The sequence below is a fragment of the Panthera tigris genome, chromosome X, assembly GCF_018350195.1.
Source record: "Panthera tigris isolate Pti1 chromosome X, P.tigris_Pti1_mat1.1, whole genome shotgun sequence".
Lineage (NCBI taxonomy): Eukaryota > Metazoa > Chordata > Mammalia > Carnivora > Felidae > Panthera > Panthera tigris.
In genome coordinates, this window is record NC_056677.1 from 70635103 (window position 1) to 70649047 (window position 13945).

The following is a 13945-nucleotide window of genomic DNA, read 5'->3' on the forward strand; positions in this document are numbered from 1 at the left end:
ATGAACTTTTGTTGCTAGCAATAAGGTCTTTTGAAAATTATATTGTTATATTTTCTACTAAGATATATAACTTTATATTTTACACACTAAGATATTATTTTCTATCTCATTTTTTTCTTCCAAGATTTTATTTAAATTCATATTAGTTAACATATAGTGTAGTATTGGCTTCCGGAGTAGAATGTAGTGATTCGCCACTTACATATAACACCCAGTGCTCATCCGAACAAGTGCCCTCTTGATGCCCATCACCCATTTAGCCCCCCCGCCGGCCACCTCCCCTCCAGCAACCTTAATTTTCTTCTCTAAAGTTGAGTCTCTTATGCTTTGCCTCCCTCTCTGTTTTTATCTTATTTTATTTCTTCTATCGCATTTGAGGAGAAAATTAAGAAAACTTTTTTCCCACGGTAAAAAGCCTTCCTCAACACACACAAAACCGTAAACAACCCTTCTTTAGCTGGAACAGGAGGTTCTATGGGGCTATAAGGACAAAGTTTCACAAATAGAAAATGTGCCCCAGATAATAATACAGCAATTATTTGCTTTTCTCTTTATTTCACTTCTCCACTATTACAGGAGAGAATCCTCCCCTATCTCACAAAACAAAATCAATTATTTGCTTCAGCTGTGGAAAGCAAAGGATTAAATTAGGGTAACACACTTAATATGTCTAGGTGTATGGATGGCGGGGTGCACTGTTTTTATGCTTCTATCTCCCCTCTTCTTTATTTTAAAATCATTTTCTCATGTTTGTTCAGCTACAAAAGAAGTTAGTTGCACATGTGTCCATGCGTTAACATATGAGCATGCAAGCTCTGTGATGGGGGGTGATGATTATTTTGAACATTTGCTTTAGTTGTCACATATATATGTAAATACCAAAAGAGAATATGATTACAGTATAGCAGTTACTTGTGCCTTCTTTTGCACAATCAAATGTTTAAACAATATATCTAAAAAGTATGTTGGGGGAGAGAGACATAAAGAGGGCTTGGAAGATGAGAGTGTGCATTTTTCTACAACATGGCCACTTTACCCCTTCCCCTTCTTCCCTCTTTCTCTTTTTTTCTTTCTTTCACACACAAACTGGGAGACATGTATACTTGGATGCATATTGCACTTGATATCCCTGGCTTTCAAAGAATTATTTTTGATAGCAGTTTTTTTTTCTTAATATGGGAATTTCAGTGTTTACCTAGTATATATTCATAGAGTAATTTTTAAATATAAAATAATTTGGACTCCACTCCACTTTGCCAGTGATTTCTTATGTGACTTTTGATAAATTCTTACTCTTTAGTTAATGGAGAAAGGGAAGAGTTAATCTTTATTGGGTATACACACTCCTTGCTAGAAAATTTACATATTTTATCCCACTTAATTCAAATAAGGCAAGAAAACAGAAGCACAGACAAGTTCACTTATTCATTCAATTAATATTCATCGATTGCTTACTATGTCCTAAGAATTGCCCCCAAGAACTAGGGATAGAGTAGTGGACAAAACAAACCCTCAACCTCCTTGAAATTTAAGCTGTTAACTAGCCCTAAACCATTCAGTTACAAAGCAACAGAGGGAGAACAGAAATTGAACAATGCAGATCTGGAAGAGTTACATTTGCAAATTAAGGACAATTGAGGATGTAGGTATTAAGCTCCAGAGACTCATCTACATACCACCTCCCCTCCTCATCCCCAGTGACAGTGTGATACAAAGGCAGAGAAATTAGAAGTATGTATACAAATACATAACATATTGTAACACTTGGCCTGCTCCTGTAAAGGCTTATTATTATGGCTTTTTTCAACTACAAAGAAGCAAATAATTTCTCAGAGAAAACATCCAACAAAGGGTAATGATTATTTTAAAACTTTTAACTCTTTCTACTATTGAGGAATAAAATAAATTTTAACCCCCATGCTTTGTGCACAAAAATAGTCTCACTGGTTTTGCAGAACAGCTTGAAAATCCTATTTAGAGACACAGCCCTGAGCAGCCATGTGGTGTTAAGATCATTAGGATGGACCCCGTGACTGCATGCAGGATTCCACAGAGGAAGATGGCAGCATAGGTGGATGCTGGGCTCACCTTGTCCTGCTGACCACTTAGATTCCACCCACATCTGCCTAAATAACCCAGAAAACTGCCAGAAGACTAGCAGAACAGACTCTCCAGAGCCAAGCATAGACAAGAGGCCCACGGAAGAGGCAGGAAGGGCAGAGAGGTGGTGTGCGCTACACGGACTGACAGGAGGAAGCCGGGGCAGTGGAGAGGCAGCCCGCCCGGCAAGGTGGAGCCCCCGAGTCTGGCTTGCAAAAGCAGAGGGGCCAGACTCCGTGAGTTCTGACAGCAAGCAGGACTTAACATCTGGAATGTTATAAGTCAACAGTTCTGCTCCAAGAGTGGAAGGGCTAGAGGACAATGTGAGGGAGAGTTGTTGAGCCCTGGAGGACAGAGCTCAGTTTGGTGGGGAACAAAAATGCTCACCAGCGCCATCCCCCTCACCCATCCCCCAGCCAAAATCCCAAAGGGAACCAGTTCCCGTCACTGAACTTGCTTGTACTGCACAAACACCCAACACTGTGTTTCTGTGGATCCATCCCTCCGACGGGTCTGCCTCCTTCCTGGTGCCACAGGGCCCTTGCTGAAGTGGACCACCGAAAGCAAAGTGAACTGAGTCAGCCCGTCCTGCCCCTGTGCACCTTGCTGATCCACCCCAGCTAATACACCAGATCGCATTGAAGCAGCACCACAAGGCTGGCAGTGTGCAAGTAGCCCAGACAGGGCCAAACCACTCGACAGTGAGTCCTGCCCTGGGAGAGGGTAAGATAAGGTACACACCTGTCTGACTGTGGCCCCAGCAGTGGGCTGGGGGCAGACATCAGATCTGACTGCAGCCCCACCCACCAACGAAAGTTATTCAAAACAGCACAGGGGAAGTGACCTGCAGTTCCACACCACTCCAGGAACTATCCAAAATGATGAAACAGAAGAATTCTCCTCAAAAGAAACTCCAGGAAGTAGCAACAGCTAATGAACTGATCAAAAAACGATTTAAGCAATGTAACAGAAAACGAATTTAAAATAATAGTCATAAAATTAATCGCTGGGCTTGAAAACAGTATAAAGGACAGCAGAGAATCTCTTGCTACAGAGATCAAGGGACTATGAAACAGCCAGGAGGAGCTAAAAAATGCTACAATGAGCTGCAAAATAAAATGGAGGCAACCACAGCTAGGATTGAAGAAGAAGAGGAGAGAATAGGTGAATTGGAAGATAAAATTATAGAAAAAGAGGAAGCTGAGGAAAAGAGATATAAAAAATTCCAGGCATATGAGGGAGAATTAGAGAACTAAGAGACACAATTAAACGCAATAATATATACATAATTGGGATTCCAGAGGGGAAGAGAGAGGGAAAGATGTTGAAGGTGTACTTGAAGAAATCATAGCTGAGAACTTCCCAGATCTGGGGAAGGAAAAAGGCATTGAAATCCAAGAGGCACAGAGAACTCCCTTCAGATGTAACTTGACTCAATCTTCTGCATGATATATTATAGTGAAACTGGCAAATTACAAGGATAAAGAGAAAATTCTGAAAGCAGCTAGGGATAAACATGCTTAACATATAAAGGGAGACCAATAAGACTAGTGATGGATCTATCTACTGAAACTTGGCAGGCCAGAAAGGAATGGCAAGAAATCTTCAATGTGATGAGCAGAAAAAAAATGCGACTGAGAATCCTTTATCCAGCAAGTCTATCATTTAGAAAAGAAGGAGAGGTAAAGGTCTTCCCAAACAAACAAAAACTGATGGAATTCATCACCACTAAACCAGCCCTACAAGAGATCCTATGGGGGATCCTGTGAGACAAAGTACCAGAGACATCACTAAGAGCATGAAACTTACAGACATCACAATGACTCTAAACCCATATCTTTCTAAAATAACACTGAATGTAAATGGACAAAATGCTCCAACCAAAAGACATAGGGTATCAGAATGGATAAAAGAAAAAAAGCCCATCTATTTGCTGTCTACAAGAGACTCATTTTAGACCTGAGGACACCTTCAGATTGAAAGTAAGAGGATGGAGAACTATCTATCGTGCTACTAGAAGTCAAAAGAAAGCTGGAGTAGCCATACTATATCAGACAAACTAGAATTTAAATTAAAGGCTGTAACAAGAGATGAAGAAGGGGATTATATAATAATCACAGGGCCTAGCCATCAGGAAGAGCTAACAATTATAAATGTCTATGCTCCAAATACGGAAGCTCCCAAATATATAAAACAATTAATCACAAAGATACGCAACCTTATTGATAAGAACGTGGTAATTACAGGGGACTTTAAGACCCCACTTACAACAATGGATAGATCATCTAGACACAGGATCAATAAAGAAACAAGGGCCCTGAATGATACATTGATTCAGATGGACTTGACAGATATATTTAGAACTCTACATTCCAAAGCAACAGAATATATGTTCTTCTCGAGTGCACATGGAACATTCTCCAAGATAGATCACATACTGGGTCACAAAACAGCCCTTCATAAGTATAAAAAATTGAGATCATACCATGCATACTTTCAGACCGCAATGCGATGAGGCTTGAAATCAACCACAGGAAAAAGTCTGGAAAACCTCCAAAAGCATGGAGGTTAAAGAACACCCTACTAAAGAAGGAATAGGACAACCAAGCAATTAGAGAAGAAATTAAGAAATATATGGAAACAAATGAAAATGAAAATACAACAATCTAAACACTTTGGGATGCAGCAAAGACAGTCCTGAGGGGAAAATAATTGTGATGCAGGCCTAGCTCAAGAAACAAGAAAAATCCCAAATACAAAATCTAACAGTACACCTAAAGGAACTAGAAGCAGAACAGCAAAGACACCCCAAACCCAGCAGAAAAAGAGAAATAATAAAGATCAGAGCAGAAATAAACAATATAGAATCTAAAAAACTGTAGAGCATATCAATGAAACCAAGAGTTGGATTTTGAAAAAATAAAAAAAATTGATAAATCGTTAGCCAGGCTTCTCAAAAAGAAAAGAGAGATGACCCAAATAGATAAAATCATGAAAGAAAATGGAATTATTACAACCAATCCCTCAGAGATACAAGCAATTATCAGGGAATACTATGAAAAATTATATGCCAACAAACTGGAAAATCTGGAAGAAATGGACAAATTCCTAAACACCCACACTCTTCCCAAACTCAAACAGGAAGAAATAGAAAGCTTGAACAGACCCATAATCAGCTAAGAAATTGAATCAGTTATCAAAAATCTCCCAAGAAATAAGTGTCCAGGACACTTCCCAGGGGAATTCTACCAGACATTCAAAGCAGAAATAATACCTATCCTTCTCAAGCTATTACAAAAAATAGAAAAGAAAGCAAAACTTCCAGACTCATTCTATGAATCCAGCATTACTTTGATTCCTAAACCAGACAGAGACCCAGTAAAAAAAGAGAACTACAGGCCAATATCCCTGATGAATATCGATGCAAAAATTCTCAATAAGATACTAGCAAATCGAATTCAACAGCCTATAAAAAGAATTATTCACCATGATCAAGTGGGATTCATTCCTGGGATGCAGGGCTGGTTCAAAATTCGCAAAACAATCAATGTGATACATCACATTAATCAAAGAAAAGATAAGAACCGTATGATCCTGTCAATCGATGCAGAAAAAGCATTTGGCAAAATTCAGCATCCTTTAATAAAAAGCCTCGAGAAAGTCACGATAGAAGGAATATACTTAAACATCATCAAAGCCATTTATGAAAAGCCCACAGCCAATATCATCCTCAATGGGGAAAAACTGACAGCTTTCCCCCTGAGATCAGGAACACGACAGGGATGTCCACTCTCACCGCTGTTGTTTCACATAGTGTTGGAAGTGCTAGCATCAGCAATCAGACAACAAAAGGAAATCAAAGGCATCAAAATTGGCAAAGATGAAGTCAAGCTTTCACTTTTTGCAGATGACATGATATTATACATGGAAAACCCAACAGACTCCACCAAAAGTCTGCTAGAACTGATACATGAATTCAGCAAAGTCGCAGGATACAAAATCAATGTACAGAAATCAGTTGCATTCTTATACACTAATAATAAAGCAACAGAAAGACAAATAAAGAAACAGATCCCATTCACAATTGCACCAAGAAGCATAAAATACCTAGAAATAAACCTAACCAAAGATGTGAAAGATCTGTATGCTGAAAAGTATAGAAAGCTTATGAAGGAAATTGAAGAAGATATGAAGAAATGGAAAAATATTCCGTGCTCATGGATTGCAAGAATTAATATTGTTAAAATGTCAATACCACCTAAAGCAATCTACACATTCAATGCAATCCCAATCAAAATTGCACCAGCATTCTTCTTGAATCTAGAACAAGCAATCCTAACATTTGTATGGAACCACAAAAGACCCTGAATGGCCAAAGTAATATTCGAGAAGAAGAACAAAGCGTGAGGCATCACAATCCCAGACTTTAGCCTCTACTACAAAGCTGTAATCATCAAGACAGCATGGCATTGGCACAAAAACAGACACATAGACCAATGGAATAGAATAGATACTCCAGAATTGGACCCACAAAAGTTTGGCCAACTGATCTTTGACAAAGCAGGAAAGAATATCCAATGGGAAAAAGACAGTCTCTTTAACAAATGGTACTGGGAGAACTGGACAGCAACATGCAGAAGGATGAAACTAGAACACTTTCTTACACCATTCACAAAAACAAACTCAAATTGGATAAAGACCTGAATGTGAGACAGGAAACCATCAAAACCCTAGAGGAGAAAGCAGGAATAACCTCTCTGACCTCAGCCACAGCAATTTCTTTCTTTACACATCTCCAAAGGCAAGGGAATTAAAGGCAAAAATGAACTATTGGGACTTCATGAAGATAAAAGGCTTCTGCACAGGAAAGGAAACAATCAGCAAAACTGAAAGGAAACCAATGGAATATGAAAAGATATTTGCAAATGACATATCAGACAAAGGGCTAGTATCCAAAATCTATAAAGAGTTCACCAAACTCCACACCCGAAAAACAAATAATCCAGTAAAGAAATGGGCAGAAAACATTAACAGACACGTCTCTAAAGAAGACATCCAGATGGCCAACAGGCACATGAAAAGGTGCTCAACGTTGCTCCTCATTAGGGAAATGCAAATCAAAACCACACTGAGATACCACCTCAAGGCAGTCAGAGTGGCTAAAATGAACACATCAGGAAACTATAGATGCTGGCGAAGAGGTGGAGAAACAGGAACCCTCTTGCACTGTTGATGGGAATTCAGACTGGTGCAGCCACTCTGGAAAACAGTGTGGATGTTCCTCAAACAATTAAAAATAGACCTACCCTATGATCCAGCAATAGCACTGCTAGGAGTTTACCCAAGGGATACAGGAGTGCTGATGCATAGGGCACTTGTACCCCAATGTTTATAGCAGCACTCTCAACAATAGCCAAATTACGGAAAGAGCCTAAATGTCCATCAACTGATGAATGGATAAAGAAATTGTGGTTTATATACGTAATGGAATTCTACGTGGCAATGAGAAAGAATGAAATGGGCCTTTTGTAGCAACGTGGATGGAACTGGAGAGTGTTATGCTAAGTGCAATAAGTCATACAGCAAAAGATACCATATGTTTTCACTCTTATGTGGATCATGAGAAAGTTAACAGAAGTCCAGGGGGGAGGGGAAGGAAATAAAAAAAGATAAAGGTTAGAGAGGGAGAGAGCCAAAGCATAAGAGACTCTTAAAACCTGAGAAAAAACTGAGGGTTTATGGGGGGTGGGAGGGAGGGGAGGGTGGGTGATGAGTATTGAGGAGGGCACCTTTTGGGATGAGTACTGGGTGTTATATGGAAACCAATTTGACAATAAATTTGATAATAAATAATAAAAACAAAACAAAACAAAAAAAGAAAATCCTATTTAGATATATTCCCCATTTTATTTATCTAAGTATATGCTTTTTTGCTTGCTCTTTTAAATTCCCCCAGGAGAAGATTCTGGCTTAATTACAATATTTATAATAAGCTGAGCCTCCTCAAATGGCAATTTTATCCTCTTTCACCTCCCAGCTTCTCTAATCTTCACTTCTCCCTATAATTAAACTGATGTCACTCTACTTCTCTCATTATGATTTTCTTCTACCTCTGTTCAGCCTTTTTATTTTTGGTCGTTCCTTATCTTCTTGATTTTCCATTTATTTTCATTTTAGTCAAAAGATTTATTCATTCTGGTATATAAGTTGATCTAGAAATGAAGAATATATGTTTTTTCCATCAGTAGATAGAATCCAATTGATATTAATCAGTTTTATTAATTTTCTCATTGTGGGGAAGGCACTGTATAGCCTTTAAATTGGGGGAAAAAAAGGAAACAAGACATGGTTCCCATACCAAAAGAGCTTACAGTTCCTCTCAGCAAGGGAAATAATATATGTCCACAAATAGCTATATAAAATACATGGTAGAGTGTATGAGAGATAACATGAGAGAATTACAGATGAAGTCTTATTGAAATTCCAGGAGTTGGAGACAACACATTGGTTTGGGGAAATCAGAGAAGGATTTATTGTGTTATTTAAGGTATTTTGACAGTTAACATGGTTACTGCTATCATTGTACTAATGAGGAAATTAAAGCTTAAATAAGTGTGACTTGCTCAGGTCTTCTCACACCAAATACATCACTGTCTTTTCTGGCACTTATTATGAGGGTAGTTTTGATAAGATTTGACAACTAATATTGAATATGTGGTTTAAAAAAGAAGAAAAGTCAAATATGACCCTAAGCTTTTCAGTTTGAGATACTGGGAATATGACAGCCTAATTAAGAAGTGAGGGGGAGCAGAAGCTTGTTTGGAAACGACGTCAGATCCTGAGATGTGTTTGAATCAGTAGTGTTTGAGGTGCATGGAATAGAAAATGACCACACAGGTAGTTAAAAATGATCTGAAGAAAGGTCACATTTGAGATAGAGACATGGGAATTATTCGTCTGTAAATTGTCTTTGTAGCTGTGAGAATGAGTGAGAAAACTAAACGATAATGGAGAGGGTTGAGGTATAGCACCTTGAGAAATGTCTACTTTAACAGAAATAGAAAGGAGCCACTTTCATGGGCAGAGGAGTTGTCAGAGAGAAATGTGAACACAGAGAAACTGAAACAAATAGGGAAAGGATGTGGTCAACTGTCTCAAATGACCAAATGGCCATAGAGAGTTTGAACGTTAAGAAACTAATGGTGATATTTGAGAGAGCAGGTTCCTTATACTTGGGGAGGCAAAATCCAGATGGAAAAAGTAGATGGGTGAATGGATCAAGAAGTGGAGGAAATAAGTGAGGATTACTCTTCTAAGAAAGATATTGACCAAAATAAAGAAAGATGGGATGGTAGCTAAAGAAGAAAAGAGAAACTTGGAGATCTGAGAGATTTACAGACAGAGGGAAAGAACCAGTAATAAGATTAAATATGCCACAGAGAAAGGGTACAAATGGAACACAATTCTGGAAGAGAAAAGAGAGGATAAGATTCCAGGTATAGATAGAAAAGTGACTTCAGGAAAAAAGGAAGAGTATGTCTTTCTTGGTAATGAAATGGAAGAGCAGAAATTGAAGAGAGATTTGAAGTAGGGAGGAAAATGGAGGAATCTCACTGAATAGATCCTGGTTTTCTCAATTTACTTATTGAGGAGAATGAGGGAACATGAGCATAGGGAATTAAGGAAAATGAAAAAAATTGTAACCACAGTTATAGAAAATTTAATAAATAGAAGTATGACCATGAAGGTTGGAGGGGCTCTTAAAGTTAGATAACTTGAATTTGCACTGAGCCAAATCAGCAAATATTTTAAAGTTTTCTCCAGCAAGGTTTCATGGCCTGGGAACAGCAAAGTAGATGCTGGGGATTATGCACTTTGTTAGATGTGAGAACTACTATCAGAGGTTCTAAAAGTATCAATTAAAATGATAATATCAGCTAGATTTGAAGACACCTATTAATTTTTAGGGTGGATCTACCACCAATTCAAATGTACAGATAAAAAAAATAAGCTGCCCAAATAGTAAAACTGTCTAACAGCTCATTTGTGAAAAATCTAGGACTTCTAATTAAATTTATTGTTCTGATTTGTTTGACTCAGAATGATTTATTCAAATATAGTAAAATTTGGCTGTACTCTTTTACACATTTTTGGAAAATAATAGTCCCCTTAATTTGGAAGTTTTTTTTTTTCAGTAAGTCATATAAAATAATAAGTCCAAACACACATTTTGGAGAGAATCAACACTGTTAGCACCTAAACCATTTTTCTTCTTAAAAATATTAATGGTTCGGCATTTATAGTGAACAAGAGAAATTTTCATGCTTTTGCTAAATTTGTTTTCTCCTCTTAGAAGGTGCTTATATCCTTAAGATAAATGTTCATATCATCTCTTCTCATCCAGTCATCTGTTCATTCACTATGGGGTATTCAAGATGGATACAGTCCTTGCCCTCAATAAGCCTACTTTTGTATATACTTTGATTTTTTTAACCTTTTTATTTATTTTGAGAGAGAGAGAGAGAGAGAGAGAGAGAGAGAGAGACAGCATGAGCAGGGGAGAGGCATAGAGAGAGGGAGTCACAGAATGAGAAGCAGGCTCCAGGCTCTGAGCTGTCAGCATGAGCCTGATGTGTGGCTCAAACCCATGAGCCATGAGATAATGACCTGAGCCGAAGTCAGCCGCTTAACCAACTGAACCATCCAGGTGCCCCATACTTTTGTATATACTTTAGGTTGATATCTTAGAAAAGTTCTAACAAGGTGATTACAAAAATTTTTAAAAGCAGTATGGACTTAAAAATATATTACTGGGGCGCCTGGGTGGCTCAGTTGGTTAAGCGGCGGACTTGGGCTCAGGTCATGATCTTGCTGTCTGTGAGTCTGAGCCCTCCTCTGGGCTCTGTGCTGACAACTTGGAGCCTGGAGCCTACTTCAGATTCTGTGTCTCCCTTTCTCTAGGCCCTTCCTCTGCTTGTACTCTCTCTCACTCTCAAATTATTATGTTACTATATTATTGCAAACCAATGTCTTTTGTACATTAAAATCACAGATTAAAGGTACTTTAAAATACATTCTTTTGCTTGATATAATGTATTCTGCATTACTATTTCTATTATAAAGAAACTGAGCCTCAAAGAAGGTAAATGACTTGCTTACATTTCCATGGCAAGTAGGTGATAGAGGCAGAAGTGAATATAGGTTTTATGACTCCAGAATTTTTTTTTCCATGATACCTTCTTCCACTAATTTTAGTGGTCAGATCCAGTGGAACTATAGTAGTCCAAATCCAATCTGCTTTGGAATTCTCACCTGTTGACCTCTCTGAAGCATTTATACCTTCACTCACCTTTCTACTGTTTTTTGAAAATTTTTCTTCTCTTAATTTTATTTCAATTTTCTCTTCTGATCCTCATATCTCTTAAGGCTTATGTAGTTATGTCTTTGATCTTCACTTGCCTTTTCAGAAGTTGCATGATTTTAACAAGAACTTCTAAGCATATACTTCTGAAGTCTAGAACTAGAACTATAGCCACGAAATCTCCACTCACCTGTGTTCTGGAGATCAATATAACCCGAATGCTTACCTACACATTTAGGTAAAAGTCTATTTGCTAATTCGTTGCAATAATTTAACACATGTTTAAAGGATTACTATGCACTGTATATGTACTAAGTGTTATGAGGAATAAAAACATGAATCAGACATAGATTCTTACCAGGAGCACATGAAATTCAATATGTCTCAACTTTTCCTGTTTTTGACACCATGGGTTATATAGTAGATTTCTCAAGTTTAAGATCTTAGAGTCATCTTTGGAAAGTACTGTCCTTGAAGATTTAGTATAATCTCTTAACTAGTCTCCTCACCTGTACTCTTTCCTTTCTTCAACTAATCTTCCTGAAGTAGATTTACATTCACCTCACATCCCTGTTTAAAAGCATTTAAAGATTTCTCACTGCTTTCAGAACCAAGTTCCATCTGCCAATTGTGTCCCCTACATATAATTTATAGTTTTACAGCCTTGGTGTCATGACTTATTCTGTTGACTTCAATTGGAATACCATTCTTTTCCATCTCCTTATATGCAAAGCCCACCTTAACCTTCTTTCAAATGCCACCTGATCCAAGTAGCCTGAGTACTGCCAGATGGAATTCAATATTTCCTCTTCTGAATTCCATCTCATAAGTTCTTTCTCTATACTTCTTATAGGCACTTGTTTCTTTCTACCTTGTATTATAGATGTTTATGCTCATATATCATCCAGACCAAACATCAGCAAAATTTTCCTATAAAGAGCAAAATAGTAAATATTTTAGAATTTGCTGTCCCCATAGGGTTTTGGTCTTCCTTCTTTGCACTTACAGTCCTTAAAAAATATAAATACCATTCATGGGGCGCCTGGATGGCTCAGTCGGCCGAGCGTCCGACTTCAGCTCAGGTCATGATCTCGCTGTCTGTGAGTTCAAGCCCCGTGTTGGGCTCTGTGCTGACAGCTCGGAGCCTGGAGCCTGTTTCAGATTCTATGTCTCCCTCTCCCTCTGCCCCTGCCCCACTCATGCTCTGTCTCTCTTTCTGTGTGTCAAAAATAAAAACAAACATTAAAAAAATTTACCTGTCATTCTTATTGAAGATATTATAAAAATAGGCTGCTGGCTATAGTTTAATGAATACTGATCAATATTCAGTGCTTGTGGTAATAATCTAAGTTTGATTCATGCTTTGTAACACTTAACAAAGTATATTGTGCATAGTAAACTCATAAACGTGTGTTACATGCTTGCAAATAGGCTTTTTTTTTTTTTACAAAAACAAACACAAAAGAGCTTCTAGGGGAATCTTTTTAAATATATCCATCTTTAGATTTAACAATTCATCAGCTAACTAAATTTAATCACTTGTATATTTGTTTCACTTAAGTATTCCAGGAACATTTAGTTAAAGTATATTTTATTCAAACTTGAATACAAGAAGTATATAACTTTGGATTCAAGGGTGTCTTACATTCTCAACAACCAGTGTTTTTATCCAATTGTGTTTAAGAGTTTTTATGTTAGCAGATAACAAAAATGCTACCATATTTTGTTGATTTTGAAATGGTCTTTTTTTTTTTTACTTTTTTAAGTTTATTTATTTATTTATTTTGAGACAGAGAGAGAGAGAACATGGGTGGGGGTGGGGCAGAGAGAGAGAGTGAGAGAGAGAGAGAGAGAATCCCAAGCAAGCTCCTCAATGTCAGCACAGATCCCAGAACAGGGCTTGAACTCACAAACTGTGAGACCATGGCCTGAGTGGAAACCAAGAGTTGGATGCTTAACCGACTGAACCACCCAGGCGCCCCAATTCTGAAATGGTTTTAAACACATTAACTGGTAGCAGACTTAGTCAATCTCCTTCCACACTGTTCCCCTGTATTACAAAAATAAATGAATGCAATTATGCTTTGTAACAAAACATCCTCAACTCCCCCCATAAAAGTAGACTCATATGAAAACTGAAAGAAGGGAAATAAATATAGTAATATTGCATTTATTTTAAACTTTTGGCTATTCCAAGAAATAGAAGGGGAAGGAAAACTTCCAGACTCATTCTATGAAGCCAGTATTACTTTGATTCCTAAACCAGACAAAGACCCAGTAAAAAAAAGAGAACTACAGGCCAATATCCCTGATGAATATCGATGCAAAAATTCTCAATATGATACTAGCAAATCGAATTCAACAGCCTATAAAAAGAATTATTCACCATGATCAAGTGGGATTCATTCCTGGGATGCAGGGCTGGTTCAAAATTCGCAAAACAATCAATGTGATACATCACATTAATAAAAGAAAAGATAAAAA

At 37.7% G+C, this 13945-nt stretch overlaps 1 protein-coding gene across 1 annotated transcript in view; it reads left to right on the forward strand.

Annotated features, from left to right (window-relative positions):
- Positions 1-13945, forward strand: part of POF1B (POF1B actin binding protein) — a 109648-nt gene that overhangs the window by 20894 nt on the left and 74809 nt on the right. The window lies entirely within an intron of this gene.